The 7,096-nt window shown below is 46.6% G+C and overlaps 1 protein-coding gene across 9 annotated transcripts in view; it reads left to right on the top strand.

The window, feature by feature from the left end:
* Window positions 1-7,096, top strand: part of znf438 (zinc finger protein 438) — a 341,546-nt gene that overhangs the window by 229,330 nt on the left and 105,120 nt on the right. The gene's annotated exons all lie outside the window — the stretch shown is intronic.

The following is a 7,096-nucleotide window of genomic DNA, read 5'->3' as shown; positions in this document are numbered from 1 at the left end:
CACAGAACCAACCATTTGGCCCACTTTGTTTGCTGGCTGTTTCCAACAGCAATGCAGAAGTATTCCCACTGCCTCTGTCACTTCTTAATGCCCTCTGTCTTCCTCTGATTCGAGATGAGGCAGGCCCAAATTTGATTCCTGCACTGTGATGAATGGGTTAAGTGAGCGTAATGGTGCTATGGTTGGCCTCAACATCTCTGTGTTGGTGAGGTAAAATCTGACATTTTTCCTGCTCCTGATCACCGTCCTGTCACATTTGTCGGCAACACATATGTAGGGGTAATGTTAGACTTGACTCCAGTGTCCTCCACAGTCGAATAGTTTGTCAAATGTGGTGAACCACATATGGCTATTGTATATATTATTGTATTTACTCACGGCTGTTGTATATATTATTGTATTTACTTACGGCTGTTGTATATATTATTGTATTTACTCACTGTTACTGTTGTTGTGTTGATGTTGATGCCTGCGGCTCCACCCCTCTGAGAAGGTATATAACCCATCGATCCGGGACAGCCTCTCCGTGCGAGAGAATCTACTGGTGGGCACATTCTAGCTGATTAAAACCACATTTCTTGTTAACTATCGTTTCGGCTGGATTTATTGGTATCAATTTAATCAGCTAGAATTTTTTTAACATGGAAGCAGTTTGAAAACCAGAACGCCTCAATCTTGACCCGGAGGCTACGACATAATTGAGCATTGGCTCAATTGCTTTGAGGCCTCCCTCAGCTTCTTCGCTGCCGAGGTCTCCCCGGAAATTAAACAGCGTCTCCTCAACGCCCGGGTGAGCCACAGGATTTCGCTCAACACCCCCTGACCACGCGGCGTCAGTGCCAGGGTGAGTCACTGGCTGAATAACTACGTGAACTGAGAGTACTCGTCCGCAGTTGTAACTGCAGGACTGTCACAGCAGTCGAGCACGCGGAGCTGATGGTTCGGGACACATATGTGGCAGGTGTCCGGTCCAGCTACATCTGGCAGCGGCTTCTAGAAAAGGGGGCCCTCGACCTTGAGGAGACTGTGAAGCTGGCTACCTTGCTGGAAGTGGCTTTCCAGAGTCTGAATGCCTTCCCATCGGACCACGTGGCATCCTCGGGGACGTCGGAGGCGCAGCCGTCACCCGACCCAGGCGTGCCTCATTCCTGTGCCATGCGGCTGCCGTCCAGCTCCGGAGGACCATGCTTTACTTCTGTGGTCAGGGCCAGCACCCCAGGCAGCGTTGCCCGGCTCGCAACTCCATGTGTAACGAGTGTGGCAAGAAGGGGCACTACGCTAAAGTATGCCTAGCTAAGCCTAAAAATAAAAATCAAAAACCAGAAGCCTGTCAAGCCCAGGCATCGTGCCTGCCCAGAGCGACCTCTGATGACGCGTCACTCGCCGTATGCAATCTATGGGGGCAGCCATCTTGTCTGACGTCAAAAGCCGTGTGCAATCCATGGGGGCAGCCATTTGGTCCGACTTCGTCGACGCCACCATTTTGCAACCAGAGCGACACTCATCGCCATCATCTCGGCTCCGTTCAACTTGACCAGTCCCGGCCTTGCCATCTTCGAAGCTCAATGATGGCCATCAGCCTCAATGGGCAGGAGACGTCCTGCCTCTTCGACTCCGGGAGCACGGATAGCTTCGTCCACCCGGACATGGTAAGGCGCTGTTCCCTCCGGGTCCTCCCTGTCTCACAAGTCATTTCCATAGCTTTCCGGATCACACTCCGTGCCGATCGGGGTCTCGCTTCCTACCTGGCTCACGACTCCTGGGCCGGTGCTCCTCTGGAAGCACATGAGGAGCCATAAGGCCGACCCCTTGGTTGAGAGGGTTCACCTCCTCCATGCAAGGAACAATGTATAAGTCCAGTCTCCTGTCATAGTGATTCCAGAGAGGCGGTGCAGTGGTTAGCACTGCTGCCTACGGAGCTGAGGACCCGGGTTTGATCCTGGCCGGGTCACTGTCCTTGGTGAGTTTGCACATTCTTCCCGTGTCTGCGTGGGTCTCACACCCACAACCTAAAGATGTGCACGTTAGGTGGACTGGCCACGCTAAATTGCCCCTTAATTGGAAAAAAATAGAATTGTGTACTCTTTTAAAAAAAAAGAATGGAATGACTCTAGAATAAAAATAATAGCAAATGAAGCTTAGCACTTACATAATTTGTTTTGTGCATTATGTCAAGGATATACTGGTATTTGATGAGTTTGTGTCATAATAAACATTGCCCTGATTTGAGACTTGTAAATGCACCATGTGTCTTTTCTCAGCTTGCCCAGGATTGGAAGCAATGGCTGTTGATGTGAGCTGCAGCGCTTGTTGAAGCCTTGCACGTATTGCAACAATTGAGAAGATAATTGTGTTTGTTCCTGACCCATCATAATACTCTCATGAGGAGTTGTATTGACACTAGGAAAGTTTTGTTAACAAAAACAAGCCAACAGCTCCAATATAAAGTTGTCTGTGAAGCCAGTACAGATGTACTTGCCTCTGTCTGCTCATCAAACCTCACTTCCACCATCCCTGGGTGGTTTGCAGTTTGTTTGGATTTGAGTGAACAATTGCAAGAATGTAGCAGCATGTGAAAGCAGTTAGTAATGTGTGGCGGCCACATGCTAAGAAATAGACAAATATTTAAGGTTTTCTATGTACTGTAGCATATTTTAGTAATGACTTATTTTTTCCTCTCCTGAACTGCATCTTGATGTTGAAAAGGACATTGGTGAATAGTCCTGTAACATCAGTTTTATGTGGTTCATGCAACCTTGCCATCACCGCAAGCATTAGTAGTGACTTTGTAAATTTTCTTCGCCCATCTAACCTCTCTCCTCTACTGTCTTGAGATTTTGGCTAATTTCCACTGCAGCCTCGCTATTGCCAGTTGCCCTTTGGTAACTTGCTGGATTGGCGATTCTTCATGTGTGAACCTATACATTTAGTGTTGTCATGCTACACAACAGCAGGTCAAATCCTGTCCTTGCTAGGTACACACACTTGCAGTAGTCACTGGACGTGCTTGTTTTTCTTCTTTCCCTTAAGTGTAGGTGCTTAGGCCAATTATAATGGCCAAATCCCCCTTTGCTGAAGGCAGTCAACCCCAAGACCAGCGGAGACAGCAGGAAAATACAACCTGTGGATTGTCTGTGATGGCAACTAGGGTTGCTTACCCTCCCAGAATGGCCAGTTATCTACTGGATTTGCTATCAATCTCCCAGCAGTTAGTAGAAGCAATCGGGAAATTTTAAAAAGGTGTTTCCAGAAAATAATGTTCAGACTTTATCTGTGTGGTGAATGTGATTCACACTATATATAGTTGCCAATATCACTCCATGTATATATGTTCGTTATCTACCCTTTGTAAGTGCTGTTGCACTATCTGACCACCAGGGGGAGTCGCTCTGGGAGTACGCGAGAGTTTATACTGGGCTCCTCCCTTAGCTCTGCCCAGGACTCCTCCCCCTGGGACCGATGTATAATGATCAGTGCCTTAGAGCCAGCCTGCCAGTTCACCTGAAGTTCAACGACGAATAGGCTGGCTCTATTGTAAGTGTATTAAAGCCTCTGTTCAGATCCAACTACACGTGTTCGCTGAATTGATGGTTCCATCAATCTGATTGTGCTTGCAGTCTATAAACCAGTGTGTGTTGCACTCACAAATGTTGCTCTGCTACCTGTTTTCCCACTGGTGCTGAGCCTCGATCTCGAGGCAAGATAAAACTGGGAGCAAGCATTGCTGCAAGGACAACGTAGCATAATAGTATTGGTAAGTGTATGATTGATTTCTCAATCAGGTATCCCAGGGACAGAAAGCACTGCGGACATCTTCAGTTGTTTCATCATGTGTCTGTTTCGGGGAATCAGTGTAAATCCGCAGTGCTGGTATAGTAGAACGAGTTTCTCCCGCTACCTTTTCAGCGGAAACAGATCCCAGTGCAATTTCATTTTGGAGTGCGGAGGAAAATGGTGATCCCAATGCAATTTCATTTTGAAAGGGGGAGGAAAATGATGATATTCATGGGATCTTTAACCAGGTTGGAATTGGAAGTATTTACTTGTTTTGCAAGTTTCCATTTCAGGACAAGATGAACCTCGGGCCTTTCACTGAAATCCTGCATTGTTACTAGTTTAGACAAAGCTGCAGTGATTGGACAATATTGATTTCTCAAGTTTGCTCTGTATAAAAGGGATCTATTTGCCACTCTGTAAAAACCTGGATGTTCACAATGGGAATCTTCCTCCGGGGACTAGCTTTCCTCTCTAGCGCTCCTTTAGAATCCACTCGCGTCACCCCCCCCCCCCCCCCCCCCCCCCCCCACATCACTTCCCCCGACATCTTCCAGAGTATGTCATGAATATGTCCAATCCGAGTTGGCAGCCTTGACTGAAGCTGCTTTTTAAAAAATATTTTAGTGAAGATTTGTTCACCTGATGAGCTAATGATTGTAATTATGGAACAATACCAGATGTAAAATGGTAGCCTGAAAAATAAAGCTCACCCATTTTATCCCTAGTGTCCAAAAGCACACCTTTGTTTACTCTGGTGTGACCTTTCCAGTTTGTACTTCAATTACTCTCAAAGCTCTTGAACATTGTTGCCAGTTTGCATCAAACAATGAGCAGTTCTGTGATGTGGATTGGGAGTGCTCTTAATAATTCCCAGAGGACCCATACAACCTTACGAGGAGGTTTTCATCCCATTGTTACACATCGGATTCATAATCAAGTTGCAACATTCTGTCTGCTAACTTTGTAACAAATTGTGAGGAGCACTCTGAATCTTGTTTCCATGGGGGAGACTGGGAGGGCTGCAAATTACATGTGTGACGATTGGAGCATTAGCGTCTAAATATTGGGACAATTTAAGGGTTAAAAGCCTGGGGTTAGAATGTTCTGATCTGCAGTGTTGCGGTAGTTTTAGAGCCAGCATGTGGAATTGACCAAGCAATGTGTTATTTTTCAGTCTGGGCTAATGCCCAGTGGTTTGCCTGGGGAAGTCCCTGGGGAGTTGAAGTGTTTTGCAGCCACAGAGAGACTTTTTTTCAACTTGGGGAGATGAGGTCTTTGCTGGGTGAAGCCAGGCTGTGGAGAGAGAGACACTTTTTGGGAAAAGCTGTGGAGAGAGGCTTTTGTTTTGGAGAGAAGGCTTTTGGAAGTGAAGTCTGATCTGGCAACTCTTGTGTTATAGACCAAAGATTAAGGCAGTTCCCTTTGCCGGGAGGATTGGTAAAAAAGTGATCATGTTTTAAAGCGGAGCAGTCTCATCAGTAGACAAGGAAGAGGCTGAAACAACCCAGTTGACGCAGCCATTTGAAGAAATTCAGCCGTAGTCTGAAGGGGTTCTAACAAGAGCCAGAATCTGTTCTGTACAAGAGCATTGCTGCATGCCATGCTGGTCAAACTGCATTGGGAGCTGTATGTTTCTTTTGTTGTTTAATGGGAAATGGTATAGTTGTGTTAAGGGATAACTGTAATCTGTTCTTTTTGAGTGTAATGTCAAAAAGTTAATATTTCATGTAGAACAGGGGTGGGCAAACTTTTCCGTGCAAGGGCCACATTCAGAAATTCACAATTCACAAAGGGCCGCATAGTATATTAAGTAAAATAATTACTTCACCCGGTTATGATTCTGGGCGCCTCATATAGAACAGTACAGCACAGAACAGGCCCTTCGGCTCTCGACGTTGTGCCGAGCAATGATCACCCCACTCAAGTCAACGTATCCACCCTATACCAGTAAGTAACCGAACAGCCCCCCCCCCCCCCCCCCCCCCCCCCCCCCATTAACCTTTAAAAAAAAAAAAAAAAAAAATTTTTTTTAAAAAATTATTATTTTTTTTAATGACTTGGTGGGCCGCAGAAATAACTTTGGCGGGCCGCATGCGTCCCGCGGGCCGTAGTTTGCCCACCCCTGATGTAGAATAAAGTTTTGTTTTAGAAACACCAAAGCCAGAGCAGCACAGTGGTGCAGTGGTTAGCATTGCTGTCTCATGGCGCCGAGGTCCCAGGTTTGATCCCGGCTCAGGGTCACTGTCCGTGTGGCGTTTCCACATTCTCCCCGTGTTTGTGTGGGGTTCGCTCCCACACCCCAATGATGTGCAGGGTAGGTGGATTGGCCACGTAAATTGCCCCTTGCATAAAATTAATTGGGTACTCTAAATTTATTTTAAAAAAAGGAATACCTATCTTTTTCACGCAATCATTCCTAGGGCAAATATTTTATTTCCGCCAGTATCTTAGACACTTGAGGCCTGGTCTGGGATCGAAATATATTGCACAAAACAGCTAATATTTCAATTTTAAAAATTGGTACAGTCAACTTAATCCGATCAGTGCATCAGAGTTATAGTGCAGAAGGAGGCCTTTTGGCGCATTTGCGTCTGCACCGACCCCCTCAAAGAACACCCTACCAAGGCACATGCCCCACCTTATTTCCATAACCCACCTGATGTTTTGGACATTAAGGGGCAATTTGGCATGGCAATCGACCTAACCTGCACATCTTTTGATCTGTGGCAGGAAACCAGAGCACCCAGAGGAAACCCACGCCGACACGGGAGAACTCCACGCAGTCACCCAAGATCGGAATTGAACTCTGGTCCCTGACGCTGTGAAGCAGCAGTACTAACCACTGTGCCACCGTGCCGCCCTTGTCGCCATAGATGTCTGCTGGTGGCCTATATCTTGCATGTGAAGGTGTTCCTTAATCAAGCAAGTTATTGCCGCTGATTTTGCGGTTGGTGGCAAAGGAATGGTGCTTGCTGTCCATTGCAGGGAAGCAGTGCCAGGGTAATGACCTGGGTTCAAACCCCACCAAGGCAGATGGTGAAATTTAAATACAATTTTTAAAAAAAAAGTCTGCCATAAATGTCCATTATCGATTGTCGGAAAAACCCATCTGGTTCGCTAATGGAAGGAAATCTGTCATCTGGGCTATATGTGACTCTCATGTGGACCTCACAGCAATGTGGTTGACTCTTAAATGCTCTCACGGATGAGTAATAAATGCTGGCTCAACCAACGACGCCTGCAATCCGGGGATGGTTTAGCACACTGGGCTAAATCGCTGGCTTTTAAAGCAGACCAAGGCAGGCCAGCAGCACGGTTC

Source organism: Scyliorhinus canicula, chromosome 5, assembly GCF_902713615.1.
Source record: "Scyliorhinus canicula chromosome 5, sScyCan1.1, whole genome shotgun sequence".
Classification (NCBI taxonomy): domain Eukaryota; kingdom Metazoa; phylum Chordata; class Chondrichthyes; order Carcharhiniformes; family Scyliorhinidae; genus Scyliorhinus; species Scyliorhinus canicula.
Note: the sequence above shows the minus strand (reverse complement) of the source record. Positions and strands in the feature narration are given on the sequence as shown.